Here is a 27,296-nt window from a genome sequence, read left to right as displayed (position 1 = left end):
TTGCCTATGCTTAATCTGTCAAAAAAAAATGTTTTACTTCTCTAGCTAGCATTTCTAGTACTATGCTAAACAGTAGTGAAGATAGTTATCTTCGTTTTGCCTTTGATCTTACTTTCATTTTTACATTTGAATATACACATATATGTGCATATGTGTGTGCATGTATGTTTATCTGTATATGTATATGTGTGTATATATATATGTATATATATATTTTTTTGTACATATACATTCATGTATAGAGCTATATCAACACCCAGGTACACACACACAGATACTGTGTTAAGGAAAAGTCCACTTATTCCTATGCTTTCTGGTATTTTTTTTAAACAAAAATTAGTTTTGGATTTTGTCAAAAGGTTTTTCATCATCTATTGTATAATCATGAGGGAATCAAAATTATCTTTGTTATTTATAGGAACTATTATATGTATAGTTTTCCTTATATGACTCAACCTTGGATCAATTCCTGGTATAACACCAACTTGGTTATATTATACTTTGTTATACTATACTTGGTTAAACTGGCTTTATCTTTTTGATATATTATTGTAGCCAATTTGTTGATGGCTTATTTAACATTTTTGCGTTGATATTTATTAGAGATGTCACTCTGGTTTTCTTTCTCTGTTTTGTCTCTCCCTGTTTTCAGTATTAAGATCATATTTGCTTCATTTCAAGATTATGGAAGATTCCTTCTTTTCCTTTTTTGTATAAAGTTTATGTAATATTGGAATTAATTTTTCTTTGAATATCTGACATAATGCACTTATACATCCATTTGGTGATGCCTTTTTTCTTTGAAAATTCTTTTGTATCTTACGCATTTTCTTTCTCAGATATTGGTTATTTAAATTAACTATTTTCTTTTACCTTAACCTTTTTCTTAGCCTTATATTTTTGTAAGTAATTCATTTCACCTATTATTAGTTGTGTTGGCATATATTTGGGCAAAATAATTTCTTAGTTATCTTTGTTTCCCCATTTGTTGTGAATTCTACTTTTTATTTTTAACATGAATAATTTGGTTTTCTTCTCTTATTTTTTAGCTACACAGGATAACTTTATTTTCTTAGTCTTTGTCCATCTTATTTATCAATCCAAAGGTTCTTTTATTTTAAATTTTAATAATATCTTTATTGATTTTCAGAATTTCTACTTTTGCTTTTAGTTGGAGGTTTTTTGTTAGTTTTCTACATTTTTTTTAGTTTCATGCTGAATTCACTGATTTGTTCTTTCTCTCCTTTGTTGATGAAAGCATTGAAAGACATGAAATTTCCTCAAAAGGAACTGCTTTAGCTTCACTCCATTACTTTTGGTGTGTTGTTTCATTGTTATAATTGTTTTTGCTGAAATATCTATTTTTCTATAATTTGTTCTTTGACCCACAAGTTTTTAGGGTTAAATTATTTAGTCTGCAATTAATTTTAATCCTTTTTTAAAAAAAAGTCATAAGTTAAATATAATATAATTTCATTGAATTGCGCTCAGTAAGGCATGGGTTTGTTTGTTTTTGGCTTTCCTGTATTTGTTTCTTTGTTTTTCATGTCCTAATATGGTCCATTTTTGTAACTATGCCTTGCATGGCTGAGAAACATGTAAATTCTTTTTGGTTTTCATTTGTTAATTTCTGGAGATCTATTGTTTATAAGTTTCTTAATGGTCTGTTCAGGGCCTTAACTTCTTTCCTTTTTTTTTTCTGCCGTTAAATTTGACTATGTCTGAAAGGGGTAACTTAAATTCCTCCATGATTGTAGTTTTACTTTCTATTTCTCCCTAAAAATTATCTTTTCTTTAGGTATTTTGATGCTATGCCACTTGGTGTATATATGGTAAGCAATGACATTGATTCATTTTCTATGGTGCCTTTATGCAGTACGTAGTGCCTCTGCTTATCTCTATCATTTTTTTTTTTTTTTTACTGGAGCTTTCTATGAAATTATTACTGTTAGCCCTGCTTTTTTTTTGAGTTCACCTGAATCATAACAGACTTTTTCTGGTTCTTCTTTTTAATGATAGATTAGTATTTATTTTTTAAGTGTCTAAAAAATATATCATTAAATTGTACTTTCTAATTTATTCGAGGTTCTTGTTTTATAGGTGGGTTCATCTTATTCACATTTGCAGTTATGATTGCTAATTGTGTATTTTTCTCAAAGTTATAATAATTGTGTATTTTCCTGCATTCATTCCTCTTTAACTTTTTTCCTCTTTTCACCCCCACTCCACTCTTTACCAAAAATAATAAGTTGGGAAAAGAGGAATTTGCCTAACATTTCTGATCTATAAATGGCACAATCTATTTCTTCTTCATTGCTCCTTTTCCTTTCCCAGGGCAGGTTTTGATTATTTCATTCTTTCATTTGAATACTTCTTTTACAACTCCTCCTCAAGCTTCTAAGTGGAGAAACCAGCTCAATTCAGTTTTATCTGGTGAAGGTCAAATATTCTGAATTAGTCTACTATCAGTAGAAGCACATGAGTTTTTGAGAATAATTGTTGTAGGATAGTTAACTGCTCTCTAAATGTTTGGTACAATTCTCTGTAATCCACCCAATCCATTAAATTTTTTTGAAATTGTTTATGGCTTGCTTGATTTCTGTTTCTAAGACTAAATTATTAAGATTATTATTTCTTTTTGTTGTTTCTATTAAATTGCATTATTTTGTTGTTGGTTTTATTGTTAAGTCACTTTTCAGCTGCATCTAACTCTCTGTGACCCCACTTGAGGTTTTCTTAGCAAAGATACTGGAGTGGTTTGCCATTTCCTTCTCTAGCTGATTTTACAGATGAGGAACTGAGGCAAACAGGGTTAAATGATTTGCCCAGGGTCATACAGTTAGGAATTGTCTGAGGCCAGATTTGAACTCAGGAAGATGAGTCCTCCTGACTCCAGACCCAGCATTCTATCCACTTCACCAACTAACTGCTCTATAAAAATGTAAAACATTACATTTTTAGATATTCAAAATTTTTATTTGAATTATCAATTTTGTTGGAATATAATTGTGGGTAGAATTTTCTTATAATTCTTTTTATTTTACCTCCATTTGTTTTGTACTTGATTGGCTAAGTATTTATAAATTTGTTATTCTTTTGAAAAACAGGTCTTGTTTGTTAATCAGTTCTGTAGTCTTGAATTTATTTCTCCTTTAAGTTTCAATAATTCTTATTTTGTATTTTCATTAGATTTGTTATTCATTTATTTTCAAGTCTTAAATTGTATACTAAGTTTATTGAGTCTTTCTTTTTCTCCTTTATTCATAGAAGTTTTCAGAGATATGTTTTCATATAAGTATTGTTTTAGCCACATTACAAAAGTTGCAGTATGCTGTTTTATTTTTATTATCTTTAATATAATCAGGTATGGGTTCTATGAATTCTTTGTTGACCCACTTAGTTTTATGTTATTATTAGTTTATTAGTTATATATATTAATATTATTAATTTATAACTTAGTTTTCCTTTAGGTGTGTATGTTTTGTTTCTGTTTCTTTTGCTCACTATTGATTTCATTTCATTGTGATCTGTAAAAGATACATTTTTATATCTGCTTTTTTGCATTTTTTGTGATTCCTTTATGCTGTAGCATAAAGCATTTCCATAAGGACATTAAGAATCTTAAAATTATGCATATTCCTTGCTATTCCCATCCAGAAATTACCCTAATCATCCAAATATTGTGTGTGTGTGTGTGTGTGTGTGTGTGTGTGTATGTGTGTGTGTGTATTGATAAGCAACTTGGCATAGTGGATAGTTAAGAAGTCCCATATTCAAGTTCAGTTCTGCCATATATGGGTTGTGTGATGCTATGAGAATTATTTAATCTCTCAGTGCCCCAGTACTCAGTGCTCTTTAAGAATATTAGATATAGAGAAAGTGTCAGTCTGCATTGGTAGAGAAATTTCCCCCTTCAGGAGTTCCTTATGCTAATAAAATCACAGGTCCAGTCTAATTCAAGTCATAATACTAATTAATTAAGCTTGACAAAGCTGACTAAAGATGAGAAATGAACAAACATTCAAAAATCCATAAGAATGAACAGATACTTTATAATAAATGAAACTGAATCAAAATCTACTGGGCAAGAGGAAAATAGCACAAATAATTCTGTAGGGCTCCTTGAAAAGAAAATGGAGAACTTACAGTACCTATAATGGTTCAGAAGAACATGAAAATGAAATGAAAATGTTGAAAAAAAAATAAAGACCAAGATTAGAGGCCTTAAGGAAGAAATCAGTGAGTCAAATCAGAGATTATGGAAGTTAGAAAAAGGCAGAGTCAGTTTCATAGAGTAGATTATTTGAAAAACAAAACGTCAAGATTAGAATACTGAAATGCTGAGTCACAAGGAAAAAAAATGAAACAGAATCACAACATATTTGAAAGAATGTATGAGAGCACTACAAAACAATAATACTGACATTGAAGTTAGGATGTGAAGTGATAAGGAGTATAAATCTTCCATAAAAATTTTGGAACAGAAAATCTTAATCTTGAAGAAAATCTTCAAGCAATCCTGCAAAATTTGCCTGAAATATTGGAAGCAAATGGCAAAGTTCGGATTGAGAGAATCTACAGAATATCAGCCCAAAGAAATTCCAAGCTTAAGTTTCCAAGAAACATTATAGTCAAATTCCAGAACCAAAACAATAAAGAACAAATTTTCAATGTATTAAAGAGGGGAAAAGCTCCTTCGAATTCCAAGAAGCATTGAGAATACTGTAAGATTACCCAGCAGTTTCAAGAAATAAAAGGAGAAAATTGAAATATGATATTCTGACAGGAAAGGAAATTACTTGGCACTGCAAATAGGATATCCTGCAAAGCTACACATGAAAGGAAATAATTGGACATTCAGTAAAAAGGAAGACTTTGACTTATTCCTCAAAAAGAACCCAGAAATAAACAGGGTATTTAACTTGCAAAATGACCCAACTGCAGAAAGTTAAATTCTTTCACATAGTAGTAAAAGCTTAACAAATGAATACTTATTTGCACATGTCTAGAGGCAGACCAGGACATGAATGTGAGAATGGGGGAAGCTATTTGTTCTATTTTCTTTAAACAACAACAAAAATCTCATCCATTTTCTGTGTATAAGTGAGAAGGCAAGCAGAGTATGAATGCACTAAGGAATCTGAGAAGTAAAATATACAATGGAAAAAAACCCTGAAGGATAAGAAGAGTATAAAAGAAGCAATTTAATATTTCAGATGGAAAGGCTTTTCTCCTCATTAATAAAACAATATTATAGGTAGTAGGATAATACAGAAAAATCACCTCTTAGATGAAAAAATGGAGGGGAAGACAAGGAAACACAGATAGCCAGAAGAACAATGGAAGGGAAGGATAAAGAGGAGCAAACATGAGAACCACAAACAGTAGAGACATGTACTGAGTAACCACATTAGGGGCAGCATCTTCTAGGAAACTGCTTAGGATATAATTATGTTTATTAAACATATAATATTATACCTATGTTATATAGGCCCATGGAAAGGTTGGAGAAAAAAGACAAAAATGAAACAGTTTTTATTCTCAAGGAGCTTATATTACAGAGGGGTATATATGTATATGTATATATGTATATATATACATACATATGTATGTGTATATATATGTATATGTATATATACACATACATACATATGTGTATATATATGTATATATACATACATACATATGTGTATATGTATATATACATACATACATATGTGTGTATATATATATATATATATATATATGGAAAGAGAGATTGAGAGAGAGAGAATATATACAAAATGAATTTGATAGTTTAAGGGAGCAGCACAGCTGCAGTAATCGAAAGAAGGTTCGTATGGGAGATGGCACTTGAGCTGAGTTTGGAAAGAAACCAGGGGTGATAAGAGGTAGAGGTAAGAATGTAAGGAATTACAGGCTCAGGCTAATGTTTTGCCCAGCCAGGGAAAAGGCATGAACATGAGTGATGGAACATTGTGAGATAGAGAAGTGTAATGGGCAGAGAGGTAGGAAAGATCCAGGTTGTAAAGAGCTTAGAATGCCAGAAAGAGAAGCTTATATTTGATTTTAGAGGTAATAGAGAGTCACTGGAGTTGATTGAATATTCTGGTGGCACGGTCAGTATACTTCACTTTAGGAAAATCGTTTTTAAGATTTTATGGAGGTTAAATTGGAAAAGAGAAAGATTTGATGCAGGAAATTCTGTTCTGTACTGTATTTGGTTCTTGTGTTTGCTCCTTTTATATTATTCCTTTGTCTTTCCCCTCTTTCTTCCCATCTAAGGGGTGATTTTTTTTCCTGTATTATCCTCATACATGTAATATTATTTACTAATGAGGAGAAAAGGTTTTTCCTCTGAAATATTAAATTGCTTCTTCTACATACTTCTTATCCTTCTGGTTTTTTCCCATTGTATATTGAAGTAATTCTTACACTCTTTAGTGCATTAGTAAGAGAGAGAAGTGTTACAAAAACCCAGAGAAAAAAGTATATACAGGTTGCGAAAGTGATGATAAGAATCAAATGCAACAGACAGGTCAAGAAGGCTGAGGATTAAGAGACCATTAGATAGATTTAGCATTCAAGAGATCGCTGGTAATTTTGGAGAAAGTAGTTTAAGTTGAATTATGAGGTTAGAAGCCCAATTCCAGAAGGTTTAGAAAAGAATCAGAGGATAGGGTGAGAAGTTAATGAGTGTAGGTAGCTTTCTCAAGGAGTTGGGCTAAGAAAAGGAGAAAAGATGCAGTCTGATAGCGGAAATGGCAGAATCTAGCAAGGTTTGTTTGCTTATCTTAAGAGGGGACTAGGGTGTGTTTCTACTTCTCAGGGAAGGAACTTGTAGGTAGGGAGAAATTGGATAGTAGTAAGTAAGAGGGGGAATTATAGGGGCAAACACCTGGAGAAAATGGGAAGAAATGAACTCTAGGGTATATGTAGAAGGTAAAGTGCTTTATCTTGTTAGGGAGGTCTTCATTTAAGACTGTTGTAAATGAGGAACTGATGGGGAATGAGGATGGGGGGCTGTGACAGGAAGTGAAATGTTACTTTTAGTAATGACCACAATTTTCTCAATAAAGTATGAGTCAAGGTCCTCTCTAGCCTTATTATTTATTATTACACTTCATGCATTCTACTGCAAAGGCAAAATTACTTTCTTGCCGTTCCTCATCCACAACATGTGTTCCATCCCCATTCTCTCCTAATTATCTCTTATTACTCCTCATTACTTTCTAAGTTTTGTGCAGCCTCTTATTGGCAAGAGGAATATTGGAAGTATGGTTTTTCCCTGATGGAGTAAGAGATTGAAGGATAATAGAAATAGGAAAGTGAGGGAAGTCCAGGGGTGTATGTGCTTGTAAATTCCAGGGGCCAGGTATTTAAGTTAAGGGTGTTACTATCTTGAACTGAATATGGTCATGGACAGTTGGAGCCTTGTCTGACTCACTGACCTGCACCTGCATAAGAAGTGAACTCTCCCTTGCCTCTACCAGGACTTGGAGAATGTATTCCTCTCGACTTCCTCACCTTCCCCTGTTTCATCACTGCTAATGAACTGGCATCACATACCTTTGGTAGTTTCTTGTTCTCACCAAGCATTTTAAAAAATGTCATCAACATCCTTTTATCAGAGAAGGAAATGGCAAACCATTCCAGTATCTTTGCCAAGAAAACCCCATAACAGGTTCATAAAGAGTCAGACATGACTGATTGACTGAACAGCAACAACAACATGTCCTTTTAAAATGAATTTTATTCCCAGATAAAGGTGAATTAATTTTTAGTGCATTTGGAGTGATAAAGGAATGGACCATGCAATTAAGAAGGGCAAGAAGCCCTGTAGACCAATAGTCCTAGACCTAGCTGTGAGCCTATATTCAATAGCTCTTTCTCTGTCTCTGTCCCTATCTCTCTGTCTCTTGTCCTCTCTCTGCCTCTGTTTCTCTGTGTCTGTCTCTCTATCCTCCTTCCATGAATAAGGACTTCATGTTTAAATACTACTTCCTACATGAGACATTTCCTAGGCCTCCCAGCTGCTAGCAGTAAGCCTTAAAATTACTTTGTATTTATTTAGTATATTATTATACACTTTAGTATTTTGTATGCACATATATGTGTACATATTGTCTCCTCTCATATAATAAAAGCTCATACATCCTTATTACTTAGCATAGTGTCTAGCATATAATAGATACTGATGAATGAATGAAATGAAAAAGTATTTATTAAGTGATTTCTATGTGTCAGTTGCAGTGCTAAGTACTGGAGATAAAACTACCAGTAAGCAAAGCTGTCTCTGCCCTCAAGGAGCTTCTTCTAAAAGCCCATACAGGGGAACAAGAGTAGGAAAGGGGAGCATGGAAAAGAGTGTCAAGGTCAATATCTCGGGGGCAGTAGTGTACTTCAGATTCAAAGAGGATGAAGAGGAGGTTGGAATACAGGTGGGATGACTTGGAGACGGCCAGGTAAGGTGAGGTGAAAGCTCACTAATCAGAGCTTGGATCCCTTGGGTGAGGGTCTAGTTTCAGTGGGAATGCTTGTTGTCTGATATCATGATTGGCTGTCAAACAACAGCATTGCAAGAATTTTGGTATTGAAAAGATGGAACTTTGTTTCCTAGAGGAATTCGGGGTCATTAAAAAACATTTGCAGTTTCACAGACAATCCAACCTCATTCTCTTCCTGTTCAATTCTGAGCCTAGCTAGCTCATTGTCCATTTGCAGAATCTGTTCAAGAGTTGCATATTTATGTGAGTATTTGTTGTTTATTTATATGAGATATAATTATTTATATGCATAAGTTATGGATGGATATATACATATATGGTGAGAACTCAGTGGGGTGGGGGGCATAAATAGAAACAGATTACCTATGTGGTCATGAACAACCAGTTTCCTTCTGAGTTCTTAAGCATCTTCTAGGGTTCACCCTCTGGATGTCTCTTATCCTTTTCCATTTAAAACAGCACCCCTACTTTTGCTACAATGTCAGGCTTTTTCAGAATTATCAAAGCTAAGAGCTAGATTTTACTCTTATTGCCCTTGGACAGATAGTCACATATAGCCCATTAGAAGTGATAGGGTTTGCCCAATTGTTAGGTTTAATTTTCACAGGGTGACTAACATCTCAATGCCTCCTGGGGTTCATCCAGCTGCCTTGTTGCCTAAGACATTCTACCTCATTGTAGTAATTTTGGCCAAGGTCGAAATCAGAGTTCAAACAGGTATGATTTGTTTAATAGAGGAACCACCTCCTGTGTGCAGCAAGCTTTTTTTTTTCAACATGCCAGCACCTGCTTCTTAGTAGCCCAGTTAAGGGTAATGAGGCAGGCTCCTGTGCCCTCAAGCACTCTTCCTTCTCATTATACTCTGCTATTTTTAACTCCAGGGGATTTGAACCAGCTGGGGTTAAACCATAACTCTGTTACTCCTTAGGGGCTTATGAGTTTATAATGGGATTCCCAGAGGTCACATGACACATTTCCCTCATCCAATAGTTTTTGTTTATACCAAGCTATTTTCCAAGTAGGGTCTGGAGACCCCTTGTGGACTATAACAATTATAACTCACATTTATATAGTCCATTAAGATTGCTTGCAATGCATTCCCTCTAAAACAATGCTATGCCAAAAGACAATCAAACTGTGCATACCCTTTGATTCAGCAGTACCACTACTAAGCCTATATTCCAAAGAGATCAGAAAAAGAGAAAGGACCTACTTGTACAAAATTATTTATAGCAACTCTTTCTGTGGTAGCAAAGAATTAGAAATCGAGGGGATGCCCATCAATTGGGAAATGGCTGAACAAGTTGTGGCATATGAATGCAGTGGAATACTATGATTGCGCTATAAGAAATGATGAGCAGGCAGATTTCATAAAAACCTGGAAACACATGAACTGATGCTGAGTGAGGTGAGCAGAACCAGGAGAACATTGTACACAGCAACAATGACATTGTGTGATGACCAACTTTGATAGACTTAGCTTTTCTCAGCAATGCGATGATCTAAGACAATTACAAAAAGACTCATGATGGAAAATGCTGTCTACATCCAGAGAAAGAACTATGGAGTCTGAATGCAGACCAGAGCATACTAGTTTCACTCATTTTTTTCTTTCTCATGGTTTTTCCCTTTTGTTCTTATTCTTCTTTCCCAACCTGACTACTGTGCAAGTATGTTTAATGTGATTGTACATGTATAGCCTATATCAGATTGCTTGTCATCTTGGGAAGAGGAAAGGCGAGGGAGGGAGAAAAAATTTAGAACTCAAAATCTTAGAAAAGTGAATGCTGAAAACTAACTTTACATGTAATTGATAAAAATAAAATACTATTAAGTGAGGAAAAAGAAATGACAAGTAGGCTCATTTTGGAAAAAAAAACCTGGGAAGATTTACATGAACTGATGCAAAGTGAAGTAAGCAGAACCAGGAGAACATTGTACACAGTAACAACAACATTGTATAGTGATCAGCTACGAATGACTTAGCTATTCTCAGCAATACAATGATCCAAGACAATTCCAGACTCATGATGAAAAATGCTATCCCACCTCCAAGAAAAAAACTGATGGAGTCTGAATGCAGGTCAAAGCACATCATTTTCACTTTATTTTTTTTGTGCCTTTTTCTTTTGGTCTGTTTCCTCTTTAATGACATGACTTATATTGAAGTATGTTTTGTATGATTGCACATATACGACCTATATCAAATTGCTTACTGTCATAGTGTTGGGGTTTAATCTCTGCCCACCCAGGGACACCAAAAACTATTGCAGTTTCATGATATGTTGTGGTGAAACTGTCTCAAAGAACTCAGAGTCAGACCCCTCTAATCCAAGTATAGGCATTTATTGAGACTGACGCCTTCCATGAAGCAGGCTAAGTTCCAAGAGGAAACAGCAACTTCAGAGAAAGCAAGATGGATTTTTGTATTGCAATTACATAACAGAAATTATGTATATTAAAAAAGATGCAATTACATAGCAGAAATTATATATATTAAAAAGGCAGGAGGGGTTTGTTAAGGGATTAGGTTATGGTGGAGGGGTCCCAGCCACAGTGGAGCTGCGCATGCCATTATCCACAATGCATACAGAAAAACCCATGGGGGGTACTTATGAAAATGATATTATAATAAGCCTCTCTATGTCATAAGTTCACTCAGGTCAGTTCTTTTCTCTTACTGCACAGGTACCTACTTAGGGAAAGTCCCTTCTATTGTTTTAGGGTCCACATCCTGGTGGTACTACTTTCTGATTGACTGAGTATTGTGGTTCTGTCTGAGGCTAGAAGCATGTGGTTGTGATTGAGTGCATGGACACACCTGCTGTTGTTTCTGTGGGAAATATGAGGAATGGGTCTGGGGGCAGTGGCTAGCTAGAGGCAGAGGCTGGGATCCCATCATATGGATGTGCCTGCTGTTCTGTGAGAAATATGAGTTCATGGACACACCTGTTGTTCCAGTGAGCAGTGAGGCATATACAAAGAAGTTAGGATATTGAGTGGGGTGTGGTGTGGTGAGTGGCTAGGTAAGTGCAGTGGGCCTGATGTTCAGTGAGGTCTATAAGGAAGTTCGAATACTGGGGCTGGGGCAGCTTTATTAGGATTCCATGAATAGGAAGGGGGGAAGGTTAGGAAGGGAGGGAGAAAATTTGGAACTCAAAATTTTTAAAAAAAATGAATGTTAAATTTGTCTTTACCTGTAATTGGAAAAAATAAAATATTATTAAAAATAAAAAAAACAAAAAAATTAAACCCCAGCCCTGAAATAAAAAAAATTTAAAACAATGCTGTGAAGTAGGTGGTATAAATATCATCAACATTCCCATTTGACAAAAGAGGAATCTGATGCTCAGCCTTATACAAAATTACACAACTAGTAAGTGGCAGAGATTCAAAACTAAGTCAACTTATTCTGTAGTGCTGCCTCTCCAAAGCTGATGGGTTTCTACTATTAATGTTTATAACATGATAGTACCTATCGTGCACAATGCTTTCCATAGAGCAAGTGGTCAAAAAATGTCAAATTTGAAATATTTATTGAATTGAATGCCATAGAACATAGAGGTAGAATGAATCCTAGAATTCAATCACTTAAGTGGACTCATTTTACAACGGAAAGAAATGGATACCCAGACAGCTGATTTGCCTATACTCTCCTTTTATTTCTGGACGGCTAGGTGGTACAGCAGGTCCTGTTGCTGGCCTGGAGTCAGGAAGACCTGAGTTCAGATCTGACTTCAGACACTTACTAGCTTAACCCTGTTTGCCTCAATTTTCTCGTCTGTAAAATGAGCTGGAGGAAGAAATGGCAAACCTCCAGTATCTTTGCCAAGAAAACCCTAAATGGGATCAAAGACTCAGATACCACTGAACAAGGACAGATTGGAAACCAATTTGGAATTATTCAAATGAAGTGACTAAGATGTCCATAGTCTTTGAACCAGAAAAATCATTACTGAGCTTGTATCCCAAAAAAAGTGATTGATAAGAAGAAAATCCCTATATCCACCAGAATCTTTAGAACAGCACTTTTTATATTAGCAAAGAATTGGAAACAAAATAGATGCCTATTAATTAGGGAATGGCTAAACAAATTGTGGTACCTGAATGTAATGGAATATTATTGTGCTGTAAGAAATAATATATGGATACAGAGAAGCATGGAATGATCCACATGAACTGACGCAAAGTAAAGTAAGCAAAGCCAAGAAAACAACATACAAAATGATTACAACAGTGTAAATGGAAAGAACAACATACTAAAAATCAAAAGTGAATGTAAAAATTTATAAAGTAAGACTTGAAGGCAGAAATATAACAAGGCATCTTTAATCCCACCCCTTTGTGGAGGTAGGAGGTACACAGGTGCTACACATTGCAAATATTTTCAAACTTGTTCAATGTATCAATCAGTTGAGCTGATTTTTTCCTCTTTAAAAATACTATTTGTTATATGGGATGGCTCTCTGGGATGGGGGTGGGGCAGGAAGAATATTTGGGATAACTATGATGATGTTAAAAAAATTAAGACATCAATAAAAATTTATTTTTTTAAACGGTTCATTTTCACCCCAGTAGGGGTGAACTTAGAGTAAGTTATTCTTGGTTGCAAGCCTTTAATTTTTTTGCCTTCTGGAATGCTCTATTCCAAGATTTTCTCTTCTTCATAACCCTGGCATCATAGTCTTTTGTGATCTTGACTGTGGATCCTTGGTATTTGAACTCTTTCTTTCCGGCTGTTTGTCAGATTTTTTTTTTCCTTTGACTTGGAACATTTTTTTGACTATGACATTCCCAAGTGTTTTCAGTTCGCGGTTTTTTTAAAATGATTGGTAGCTTTTTTCTATTTTTATCTTGCCCTCTGGTTTTAATAGATCTGGGCAGTTTTCTTTTATTATTTCTTGATCTAGGCCATCCAAGTCATCCAAGTTTACTTTTTTACTTATGGTATTCAGAGAGTCCAAATGATTCTTAGATTAGCTGTTGACTTATTTTCCAAGTCAATTGTTTCTGATAATAGACATCTTACATTTTTAAAATCTTTGACTATTCTAATATTTACTGTTGTCTTGTGTAGTCATAGAGTCCTAACTACTCCATTCTGCTTTTCCAGGAGTCCGCTTAGGTAAGTTTTTCCACTCTGTCTCTGCTTTGGTTATGATAGGTCAGAGCTGAGATTGGGATACAGGCCTATTTACCTGGGCTTAGGCTGACTTTCCTGTGCTAATAATAGTATCTAGCATTTATATAGCTCCTACTATGTGTCAGGTACTGTGCTAATTACATTACAAATAGCATCTCATTTTATCTCCGCAACAACCCTGGGAGGTAGGTGATATTATTATCCCTTTCTTACAGTTGAGGAAATGGAGGCAAACAGGTTAAAGTGACTTGCCCAAGTTCATACAGCTAGTATTTGAAGCCAGATTTGAATTCAGTCCTTCCTACCTTCAGGCTGAGCAATCTATCCATTGCACCTAGCTGATTCTTCCAGCACTCACAGATCTTTGAGCCATTTATCAGAGCTCATGCTGGCTTCCCTGGTTTGAGACCCACATTCCAGTCTCCAGTGGCTTCTGGTCATCTTTTTGCTCAGTTCTGGAGTGGATGTTGATGCTTACTTCTGTTTCTCTTTGGCTTTCTTTATCATTGTTCTACCTAGGTTCCTTTTCTTTTTTAAAAAAATAATTATTTTTTTTTAGTTTACAACATTCCGTACCACAAGCTTTTGAGTTCCAAATTTTCTCCCCCTCCCTCCTCTTCCCCTCCCCAAGATGGCATGCAATCTGATATAGGTTCTACATACACATAGACATTCACATCAAACATAGTTTCACATTAGTCATGTTGCAAAGAATTATAACCAATGGAATGAACCATGAGAAAGAAGAAACAAAACAAAAAAGAGAGAAAGCAAATAGTACGCTTTGATTTGCATTCAGACTCCATAATTCTTTCTCTGTATATGGATAGCATTTTCCATCATGCGCTAGCTTACTTTTCTGATGTGTACTGGGGTATCCTTGGCAGAGGTAGGCTTTTCTACCACCTTTCACATTGCCATCTTTACCGAATATGCAGGGGGCTAGTATTTTACACGGGCTTTATTTTTTTTGGTTTTCTTTTAGGTGGGGAAGGCAGGGCAATTGGGGTTAAGTGACTTGCCCAAGGTCACACAGCTAGTAAGTGTGTCAAGTGTCTGAGGCTGGATTTGAACTCAGGTCCTCCTGACTCCAAGGCTGGTGCTCTACTCACTGTGCCACGTAGCTGCCCTTTACGTGGGCTTTAAAAGATGAGAACAAATTCAATGGAGGAAGAAGGGAAGGTAGACCACCAAAGCCAGCTCAGAGTTCCCATGGAATGGCCTACACTCATGAGGACAAAGTCTAAGAGTTGGCCTCTTCATCACTAAGTAGGATATTAGTTCATGGTCATGAAGGCCTAGAAAGCATTGCTAACTATGGTAGTCTCAGGTTAGTTTTGGTTGTAGTGGGCTTTCCAATGTTAAATGGCTGGAGGTGGTCTTATGTTAGGCATATTATTGCAAAATGTTATTGGTCGTGATAGATCAAATAAACGGACAGATTAGATAGACAGACAGAACATTTATTAAGCAGTTGCTATGGGCTAAGCATAGTGCTAAGTGTTGGGGATACAAAAAAATAAGATGGTGCCTACTTGCATTTTTACATTCTATTGAGGGAAAACAAATTTTAAAAAGTAGGAGACAGGGAAGGTGGGTAAAAAAGCTGCAGCCAGGAAACTAGTGCGGAGGTAGGCCAGAATGGAGAGCGAACTAAAAGTGAAAGATGGGAACTGTGGCTGGGTAGGTTTTGACAGATAGGGATTTATTCACCACTGAGCTAGTCTCAGGGTGGAGTCATCCCCAGGGAGCCAGTCAGTCGCTGGAGAGGTGGGTCAGACCAGTGCAATGGCGGAGAAGGCCAGAAGGTGATCCAGAAGTTGCTGAAGCCACAATATGATGATGTCCAAGTGCTTTGTAAAGTGTAAATTCATTCTTTCAAGGAAAAACCATTTCACATCATAGCCTCTCTCTTTAGAGTAAGCTTGGCTATTGATCAGACCATGAGGAAGCAATACAAAATTAAGCGCTTAGAAAACCATGAGATTGCTGTAAGGTATTTCTTTTTAAAAAAAGGAGAAAAGAAAGGGGAAAAAGTAATCAATAAGAAAGAAGTCGTGCCTGAGGTGAGCGAATATGTCCTTTGGCTAAAGAGACCGCCAACTTCAACAAGTCTGCCGTTACTCCCTTTGGGGGTTGTCATAACCAGGAACCTCATTAAAAAGCTCCAAGTCAGTGAAGACTGTCTTAGTCCTCTGGCTCTCTCTCAAATACTTCTCACATTTAAAGAGGTTTTTTAAGCATTCTTTTCAGTGCTTTCTGTAGGTGAACTCTTCAGTTACCTTCTGGGGCTTATCATGGCTTAGTGGTTTTTAAACTTGGAATCAGGAAGACTGGAGCTCATATCCATCCTCAGACACATGCATGCTGTGTAACCCTGGGTAAGTCATTGTATCCCCTTTTAGCCTTAGTTTTTATCATTTATAAAATGGGGAAAATAACTCCTGTTGCACCTAAGATAAAACATAAAGTGCTTTGTAAACCATAAAGTGCTTATATTATTATGAGGTATATAATTAAAGGTGATATTATGGGTAAATGGCTTTGCGAACCATAAAACTTGACATAAATAGCAATTATTACTGTTCATATAAAGTTAACCAAATGAGATGTGAATATGTAAATTTCTTTGCAAATCTTAAAGCAGTTATGCGAACTTTAGTTATTTCTCTAAGACATAATGTTGTTAACCCAACACTAGTGGAGCATGACTAGAAACATAAGCTGGAGTGATAGGTTGATGCTGAGACACCTGCACTTCCTCATGACTGAGGATACCTTTTTATAGCATAGCTGACTGATGCTTGGGGTCTGTCCCTGCGGCACTGAGCAAGTCTTTTTTGGAGATCTGCTATTCAGTTTCTGGTTTGGACCAGAATAAAGCAGCATGGTTTGGGAGAATCCTGGTCTTGGGAACTAAAATATTTTAGATGGATGCCCAATTCTACCATGTATTAGCTGTGAGACTTGATATGTCTCTACTTCTCTGATCCTCAGTTTCCTTTTCTGTATAATGGACATAATGCTAACTGTATTGTCTACACCACGGTGTTGTGGGGAACTTATTGTAAAAGGCCATATACCTATGAGTCATTATTTTTGTTACATAATCTCTTTTTAATATTTGAAAAAAATTTTCAGTTCTGAATTCTCTCCCTCTCTCCACCCCTTCTCCTACCCACTGAGAAGGAAAGAAATCTAAAACCCATTATACAGGAAGCATATAGGAAGTAAGTATATAGGAAGTAAGGGGCAACTGCCTCTAGGTGTAACAACATTACTAGTAGCTATTGTGGGGGTATAAGACTAATAACACCAGCACAGAGGAAGGCTGCTAGCATAAGTTCTTTGATCTGCTTTTCTAAGGAAAGTAACTTTAAGGGGTTTACAATCTCACTTTAATTAAACATGCATATATCATTCATTTAGTTCAGGGGAAAAAGTCAGCGCCCTGAACTTCAGAGAGAACACAAACAGAAATTACAAGCAGAAATTATATAAACAGAGCAAATAACACAAATCAGCAGACAGGCCTTCTGTCTGTCCATAGCAATATATGCATAGTTACCAGAGAGAGAAGCACCAACATCTGGGTTTTCAAAGCTGGGGAGCTCCTTAATGGCTACCCAGAGTCTCCACATGAACACTCTTCCAATGAGTGAGCCCCCAAAGCAAAATGCTAACCTCTGAGTATATATATATATATGCTTCTTCAAGGTCAGAAGGTATCACAGCCATGTGACACAAACTGATGTGACTTAGGCTTTTCTATGACTTAAGCAGGTCATCAAAGACTCTTGATTCAATCACAGACTCTTGATTGCAACAAAGGCAAGACTCAAAGGCACTTGACTGCCTTAGTGTTGAGAAGCACTCCAAAAGAAAAAACAGCAAAAAGTCCCACTTTGCGTTACACTAGGCTAGGTGGTACAATGGAAAGAGTGCCAAGCCTAGAGTCAGGAAGACTCCTCTTCCTGAGTTCAAATCTGGCCTCAGACACTTACTAGCTGTGTGACCCTGGGCAAGTCACTTAACTCTCTTTGCCTCAGTTTCCTCCTCTATAAAGTGAGCTGGAGAAGGAAATGGCAAACCACTCCAGTATCTTTATTGAGCAAGCCACTTAACCTAGTTTGCCTCAGTTTCCTCATCTGTAAAATGAGCCAGAGAAAGAAATGGCAACCACTTCAGTATCTTTGCCAAGAAAACCCCAAATGGGGTTACAAAGAGTCAAATATGACTGAAATGATTGAACAGCAAAACAAATGAAGTCATTTAAAACCTATTTCCACATTAGCCATATTTGGGGTGGGAGAGAAGGAAGCAAGAAAAAGAAGAAAGTGAAAAAAATGCTTCTATGAATTATTATTGAACCTATATTTATGACCTCTTTAGCGCCATCCTTTGAACATCTTATCTTAGTAGTATGCATGAGCCTGAAATGTATATAAAATTTACCTTTTACTTCGGAAGCAAATGTATTGATGCATCATTGGTGCATGAAGAAACAAATGCTTAGGGATGTTTGCCTAGACACTGCATTTTCCTTTAATATTCTACTTTTTCCTTCCAGAATTTCTAGTTCTGATGATGCTATATTGCAGTGCTGTCTCACCTTTCATAACTATTATAGGGGAGCAATCTGAATATGCCAGAATAGTGCCATTTATTTAACCAGAATCTTGCTCTCAAATACTATCATACTTTAGCCAAAACTGGTCTAAGAGGCTGTAAAATTTAAGTTCTGATCCTTCCTTCAACACTTACCAGCTGTATTATCCTGGTTGTCAGCTCTTTTGAGTCTCAGTTTTGTCCTCTCTAAAATGGAGTTAATAATAGCACCTACCCCACTGAGTTGCTGTGAGACTAAAATGAGATAATGTATCCAAAGAGTTTTGCAAACTTTAAAAGTTATATAAATGTGAGCTGTTTTTATTATTATTTTAAAAGAAAAAGATAACTATCACTGTGACCTCTGACATTCACAGCATTCACATTTACCTACCCTAAAGAATGGGAGGCAGAGCTAATTGTAAAGTTGAATAATGAAAAGTCAGTTGTACTGGCTGTCAACTACCCTGCCTACCTCACAAATTTGTTGTGAGGACTACCGAATTAGAACCACAGAATCACAGAACCCTGGAATTCCAGCGAATTAGAACCACAGATTCATAGAACCCCAGATCCAGACTTGGTAGGGACCTCAGGGGACATCTAATCTAACTCATATAAGAAAGGATTTCTCGCTATGACATATGTGAGAAGTAGTCACCCAGCCTTTGCTCAAAGACTTTCAGTGAGAAGGAGTGAGAAAGGAGTGGGAAACCCCACTCCTTCTGAGATAGCCCAGTTGGACTTTTGGATGGGTGAGATTATTAGGACATTTCCCCTTACAACAAGCCTCTTTGTAATACTGTCCATTGTTCTCAGTTTTGCCCTCTGGGGCCAAGCAGAGCTAGTTTAATCATCTTTCATCCACCCTCCAGAAACATGAACCCAGCTGTGATGTCTCCTCTGAGTCTCCTCTGCCCCAGGCTTCAACTAAACCTCAAATGGCACAGACCCAAGGTTCTTCACCATCCTGGTTGCACTCCTTTTATAACCTCTCTGCCTTATCAATATCCTTCTTAAACTATGGCACCCAGCACTGAACACAATATTCCTGATGAGATCAGAAGAAAGCAAAGTACAAAGGATATATCTCCTCCTTCTTCCTGGAAGCAATGCTTCTCTTAATAGCCTAGATTGCATTAGCTCCTTCCTTCCTTCCTTCCTTCCTTCCTTCCTTCCTTCCTTCCTTCCTTCCTTCCTTCCTTCCTTCCTCCCTTCCTCCCTTCCTCCCTTCCTCCCTTCCTCTCTCCCTCCCTCTTTCCCTTCCTTCCTTCCTCTTTCTTTCTTTCTTTCTTTCTTTCTTCCTTCCTTCCTCCCTTCCTTCCTTTCTTCCTTTCTCTTTCTTTCTTCCTTTCTCTTTCTTTCTTTCTTTCTTTCTTTCTTTCTTTTTTTCTTTCTCTTTCCACATAACATTGCTGACCTAAAAAACTTCTAATCCTGCAAGTAAAATGAGAGTCTATATGCATATATGACGATTTATATACTGTAGAGGAATTGTAAAGGATTATGTAATTTATTTTTTACCCTACCATTGCATTTGCCTTCCAAACTCCATTTGACTTAGGTTAATATCACAATTATCTTCCATTCCCCAGACTAGAAGGTAAGGAGAGGCTGATTAGAGGTTGCAGCATTTAGACTCAGATCTTTATTTTTAGTGGCAACCTGTCCAGCAGAAAATAAAAAGAAAAAAGTTAAGGGCAAATGAAGGGTTTTGTGGATAGACCCTTTTACAAACTGAACAAAAAGCTGATTTGCGTGGTCCCAACTCCCTAGCCTCTGATTCAGTTGTGGAGCCTAGGGGAAGCAGCTGTGGTGCGCAAACATAATTACTTGCTACTAATTACAGATAATTAATTCTTAATACAAGTACAGTATTTACGTAGCCATCAGTTTTGTTTAAAAAGAGCTGCCAGGTGGGGTAGTTGCATCACTTGCTTTGCCAGGCTAGTCTGTGAACTGCAGGCATAGGGTGCAGGCAAAAGGTGAATAAGGGTGGGTGGAAAACATGCACCAGTTTGAACGTTTTAATGTGACTGACTTCTGCTTCTATTTGGTGGGGAAACAAAGACAGACTGTTGTTCATTCATTTTTCAACTGTGTCCAACTCTTTGTGACCCTATTTGAGGTTTTCTTGGCCATCTTCAGCTCATTTTATGGATGAAAGGAACTGAGGCAAATAGGTTAAGTGACTTGCTCAGGGTCACACAGCTAGCAAATATCTGAGTTCAGATTGGAAGTCAGAAAGATGAGTCTTCCTGCCTCTAAACCCATCACTCTATCCACTGTGCCTCCTAGCTGCCCAACAAAGAGAGTAGATTTAGTCAAAGCTGAAATCAGGTATTTGTGGGCAACCACAAAGTCAAAGACCCCACTACTCTTCTCCTTTGTCTCTCCCAACAGGGAGAACAAATGGATAAGTCTGGGACTGGTTCCATTGTTTCCTTAAATATGCTCTTAATTCCCACGTGGGACAACCACCATTCATTGATCCAGACGTTTGTTGCTTTAGACTTGACCCTGAAAGAGACATCAACTGCTTCCATGCAGTTGCTGTAATTTTACTAGTCACACATCTAATTAATTCTCCCAGAATCTCAGGCGTTTTCATTTTGTTCTCAGCAAAAAGGAAGGTGCTTTGCCTTCAGAGGTCCTAAATGGGCCCATCACTCCCTACCCGAGCAGGGATAATTTTTTATCGGAATGGGAGCCATTCACTTTGATCTCTTACAGTTCTTAAATCTAGTAGTTGCATATTGAACATCAGTGGAAATGAGATTTCAAGTTTCTTCTTTCATTATCTTCCTCAAAGATAAAGAGCAAGAGTGGGGGAAAGTTCTGAGCTCTGCAGATGAGGCAATATTTTTACAATAATTTCTTTATCTGATTTTATTTTGTTAAGCCAAGCTGCTGTTGGGAAGCCTTTTTTCCCTTTCCTGTATTTTTGTTTGTTTGTTTATTTGTTTTGAGATGGCCTTTCTTTAAAAAACAAAACAAATAAAATCTATCTGTCCATCTATCATATCCTGTCCTCAAACACAGACAGATTCCTGCTTTTCTAGTTAATGTGGCAAAGATAAAGGATCCAGATGTGTCTCTCAAGACCCAAGCTCCCTAAAAGGCCTATGTGGATTAAGGAATTGATGTATGGGCTCAGTTTTAGGGCTTTATCTTTAGAAAACAAAATAAAGAGGAAATTTATGTGGTTGGTCAGAGGAGAGGGGAAGGGGAGGAAATAGGCTTCCAGATTAGGATAATAATTAAGTACCTGATGCTATTCTCCCCATATATGCACTTGTCCTCTGTTGCTTTGATGTGTTCAGTATACTACTCTGAGCTCCGCAGAATGGAAAAATACAGGGGAGGTCTCCGAATGGGAAGTAAGCAAGAGCAAAGACGGAGGCTGCCTAAAAGTTCCAGGGCCTGTGGATAGGGTCACAGAGGCAGCTCCTGAGTAAAGTCACCATGTGGCTGACGATGAATCTTGAAAAGATTCCCAAGCCTCCAGTTCTGTCCCTTCTTTGTATCAACTGAGTTACCAAATTCAACCATCACAATGGAAAGGAAAAAAGAAAAGGAGTGTTTCCATTCCCCGCTCCCCATTATGCTGTAAGTTACTTGAAGACAGGGATTTTTTCTTAGTTGCATTCTCAGTTCCTGACACATGAGAGGCACTTAATAAATGTTTAATGCCTGGAGTGTTTATTTATTTTTAAAATCAGATGGGCAATATTCAGTGGGGTGAGACCGTATTTCAGATAGTAGAAGTGCTGATGCACTGGGTTGAGCACCAGACTCGGAGGCAAGAAGACCTGAATTCAAATTGAGCCTTTGACTCTTACTAGTTTTGTGACCTTGAACAAGGCACTTAACCTCTGTCTGCCTTAGTTTCCTCATCAGTAACATGGTGATAATATAGCACCTCCCTCCTCAGGTTGTTTTGAGGATAAAAGGAGATAATATTTGTAAAGTATTTTATAAATGTTAAAGCACTATACAAATGTTATGTGTTATTATTATTATTATGGAAAGGGAACTAGACTTGGGGTCAGGAGACAGGTTCAAATCCAGAATCTGCCTTTGGGGAAACGTTCAAGCCTCTCTGAATGTCAGTTTTCTCATCTGCATGATGGAAATAATACTTGAAATTATCGACTTCACAAGAGTTTGGAGAAAAGCACTTTATTAAAACGCAATGTCAATAGAAACTACACTTATTATTGATTAGGAAGTAGTGTGTTGCATTTGGGCAATGTAAGAAGTAAAGCAGAACATGGAGGCCCAGATAAATCGAGGAAATGTTATGGTTGGCCAAGATGGGGAACACAGAAAAAAGGAGAGAAATCTGTAGGGGGGAGTTTATATAATTCTAGGTTATTACATGAACTTTCTGAGACTCAGTTATCTCATCTACAAAACAAAGGGATTAGATTTGGTTTCTAAAGTCTCTTCTTTCCCTAAGAGTTTTTTACTCAATGTTCCAAAGTTTTGATAAGCAACTCCCCGCCCCAAATCCAAACAGAAGTAGAACCATAAGAAATTGTGATATTTTGTTTTTGCTGACCCAGAATGTAAGTCATTTTAACCCTTCAAAGCATCTTTTTCCTCACCACCTCACTTTGGTTTCTCCCCTTAATCTTGTGTAAACAGAAAGCAAAAGAGAAGTAGATTGTTGGTAAGGTGGGCTATCCTTGGAGATGACTCCTTTATCTCCCTGCTGTCACCATTCATGATGGTGGCACCACCACTAGTGACTTTATATGCTATAGGAACCAAAATGGCACTTAAGTAGAACTTAGGAAGAAAAGCTGGACCTGAACAAGTTATAATGATCGTTAATATTTATATGGTACTTTGTGGGTCATATAAGGATTTACACATACCATGTCATTTGAATCTCACAACAGCTCTGTGAAGTATTAGCGTAATATTACAAATAGGCCCAGAGTTGAATAGGAGGAAAAGACTGGGATGAATGACATCTGGAAACTACAGTTTTTGTTCAGTTGTTTTTTGGTTGCATCCAACTCTTCATGACTCCATTTGGGGTTTTCTTGGCAGAGCCACTGGAAAGTTTGCTATTTCCTTCTCCAGCTCATTTTACAGATAAGGAAACTGAGACAAACAGGGTTAAGTGACTTGCCAAAGGTCACTCAGCTATTAAGTGTTTGAGGCCACATTCAAACTCAGGAAGAGGAGTCTTCCTGATTTCAGTCTAGCCACTGTGCTATCTAGCTACCCTTGAGTGAGGAATGGGCCCAGAATTGAATCGGAGGATGAGACTGGGATGAATGGCATTTAGAAATCGCAGTGTTTATCACAACCTAAAACTGCTCCTTGGCACAAAATTTCATTTTTAAAAAACTTACTATTTAATTGAGTTTAGCAAACATAACCATTTCCATTTAAAAAGAACAGAAAAGAAGATTATAGATGAAACCATGAATTTCAATTGCACACAGCTTTTTTCTTTAAAAATATAAATAAAATCTCACATAATAGCATGAACACGGAGCCTTCTTTACTCTCTTCAGTATATTTTAATGTTTTATGGATGCTCATTTTTTTAAATTTAGGCCTCCTTGTCACTACCTTTGTTCCCCTTCCACAACTTTCTCCACCACTATAAAATCCCTCCCTTGTAACAAATAAATATAGCTAAGTAAAACAAATTAACATATTATCAATATCTGAAATGTGTATCTCCTAAACCTCTAGTCCGTCACTGGTGGGATTGCTTCTACAGCTTGTGTATCTAATGTTTAATTAATTTTTCCATTAAAAAAAACCAGTACCAAATAGTTTGGGTGATTACTACTTTGTAGGATTAATTAGATCTGGTACCTTAAGTCCTTCCTCCCTACCTTTTTAAATTTCCTTTGAAATTCTAGACTTCCAGATGAATTTTTCTACTTCTTCTGTTATTTGCCTATTATTTTATCTAGTTCTACTAGGCAACCTTTGATTAGCCTGACATTTAATCCATTCATTAACTTAGCTAGTTTATGCATTCATGATCCAACCATGAATACAATATCTATTGAATTATTTGTACTTCTTGTAACAGCAATGTTATTTGCAGCTACTGTGACTGTGTAAGGCCAATAACACCAGCACACAAAGAGGGCTGCTAGCACAGGTTCTTTGATCTGCTTCTCTAAGGAAAACAACTTTGAGGAGTTAACAATCTTGCTTTAATTAAACATACATGTATCATTCACTTAGTTCAAAGGAAAAAGTCAGCACCCTGAACTTCAGAGAAAATACAAACAGAAATTACAAGCAGGAATTACAAGCAGAGAAAAATAACATGAATCAACAGACAGGCTTGTAACAGTCTGACCATAGCAATACATACATAGTTACCAGAGAGAGAAGCACCAACATCTGGGTTTTCAAAGCTGGGGGGAAGTGGGTGCTCCTTAATGGCTACCCAGAGTCTCCTCTGGTCAAATCACAGGACACTCTTCCAGTGAGTGAGACCCCAAAGCAAAACCTCTCCTCCCACAGTTCTGAGAGTTCTAGCTTAATAGCTACCCTTGGAGTATACATACCCTTTTATCAGGGCCCAAGGGCTTCACACCTCTTGAGGGCTTCACACCTCTCCTGAGTTCAAATTTTATCTCAGACCATTGCTAGCTGTGTGACCCTAGGCAAGTCACTTAACCCTGTTTGCCTCAGTTCCTCATAGATAACAAAGGGGAAAAAAGGGCCAAAATTCTATGGTCCTTTTTTTTCTTTAGAAGTTCTTTAGGAATCCCCCCACTGAGAACAGGACATTTAAATTCTCTATTTCTCATTCTGTTCATTTGGGTATTTTATGTTTTTGTAAGTATTTATTTCATTTGTTATCTATTTTATTAGCTTATAATGGAAAAATATAACTTATAAAGATTTTCTTTATTTCATTTCTGTACATTATGAATTCTCTTTTTGAATTTCAAGTGAGTTAATATTACTAGCAATGTTTCCTTTGCTTTCATCTTTTGTTTATCTCTTCTTTGCTTTTCAGCACTTTAATTTCTGTGTTTTGTTGGGAAGGGTTGTTTTTTTACCTTTGTAGTTCTTTAGTTGCATGTCCAGTTCTTTTATCTGTGGTTGACAGTTGTTTTTGATAAAAGACTTTAGATATATAAAATTTCCCTTAATAGTTGTTTTAGCTGGATCTCAAAAGTTTTGGCATATTGTCTCTGTTGACATTTTCTTTGGTGAAATTATTTATTTCTAACATTTGATCATTGACCCATATATTCTTTAGGATTATATAATTTAGTCTCCATGTATGTTTCAATCCTGTCTTCAAATGCCATTTATGTAGTAAAATTTATATTATACTGCTATCAGTAAAGAATAATTTGTTTATTAATTTTCTAGCATATGGTGATTTTTAAAGGTACCAAGTAGAGTTGAACAATATGTATATTTCCCTTCCCCCCCCCCTCTAATGACCCAAATGAACTTTCTTTTAAATTTTTTTTCAATTAGCAAGTATTTTTTCTCCCTTCTACCTCCTTACTCACTGAAAAAAGTAAAAGAAGAAAAGCAAAATCCTTGTAACAAAAATGTATAGTCAAGCAAAATTAATTCCTACAATGGTTGTGTCCAAAATATGTATATTTCATTCCATAGCTTGAATCCATCACCTCTCTATCAGGGGATGGTTAGCATGCTTTATCATCAGTCCTTTAGAATAGTGGTAGGTCATCGTGTTGATTGGAGTTAAATATTTCAAAGATGTTTGTCCTTGCAATGTTGTTATTGTATAAGTTTTCCTGCTGGTTCTGCTCAATTCAGTCTAAATCAGTTCATATAGAGCTTTTCAGGTACCTTTCATTATTTCTTTTGGTACAATATTATTCTATTATATATCATAATTTCTTTAGGCATTCTCTGATGAATGGCCTTGGTTTCTTGTATACACTTTTCAATTCTCAGCGATCATTAGAGATCTACCATATCTAACAATTCTAAAATTCTATTTATTTTCTTTTCTTGTTTATCATTTTTTAGGTTTGTTTGAATTGGAAACTGGCACACTGAGGACCCATGCTTTTTGTATTTACCTGAGTCATAATGAATTCAAATCGGACTCCTAATTTTAACTCTATATGAATATTTGTGTTCACATGTGCTTCTTGCAAACAACTATTGTCTGATTCTACTTCCTAATCCATTCAGCTTCTTTCTTCCTTTGTACAGGTAAGTTCATCCTATTCATAGCTCCAGTCATGATTTTTAATTTTTTTCCCTATTATAGCCTTATATACTTTTTTCCTCTCTTTTTTCCCCTGCCATCCTCTATACAAAGAAGATGGGAAAAGAGAATGAATATGATTAACAGTAGCAATCTATAATTGAATGATTTGATCTACTTGTCTCTCCACACAATTCAGATTCTGACCATGATATGTAAACATTTGTTAAGTACTTACTATGTGCCAGGCATGTGCTAAGCACTGGGGATACAGATTTTTTATAATGACAGTCCCTTGTCTCAAGGAGTTTACAATCTAATAGGGGAAGACTCCACAAAAAGTGGGGGAGCAGAGGGTGCCTGGTACAGAGTCATGGTGATAGTGGAGTTCTAATAAAGCAGAGTATATGGTAGAAAATAAAACTATGCCTCGGGTTTGAACCCTCTATAAATGAAGGCTATGGAAGGAGTTTTTGCCTTACCCCCACTCTTCCAGAGGAACAGAGGCAACTGAGGGTACTGATGAAGTGAGTAGCGAAGCGGAAGCAATCTCCATGCTGAGTTTCCCGGGGATGACCCCTGGTTCTTACAGCTTCTTTCTCTCCTTTTAACACCCCCTCCCCGCTTTTGACACACTCTTAAGATGAAGTTTATTTTGCTTTCTTCTGTTCCCATCCTCTTAAACATTCCTTTTTCTATCTTTTATCCTTGTCCCTACTGGTTTTCCTGTTAAATATAATGCATGTCTATACCAAACTCCTGCATGTGTATGTGTTCACCTCTCCTTTGCCTGGTTTAGATAAGAGTGAGATTCATAAGATGTTTCCTCTCCTTATCTTCTCCT

The sequence above is a fragment of the Trichosurus vulpecula genome, chromosome 4 (assembly GCF_011100635.1).
Source record: "Trichosurus vulpecula isolate mTriVul1 chromosome 4, mTriVul1.pri, whole genome shotgun sequence".
Classification (NCBI taxonomy): domain Eukaryota; kingdom Metazoa; phylum Chordata; class Mammalia; order Diprotodontia; family Phalangeridae; genus Trichosurus; species Trichosurus vulpecula.
The sequence above is the reverse complement of the archived record's forward strand: the minus strand, read 5'-3'. Positions refer to the sequence as shown.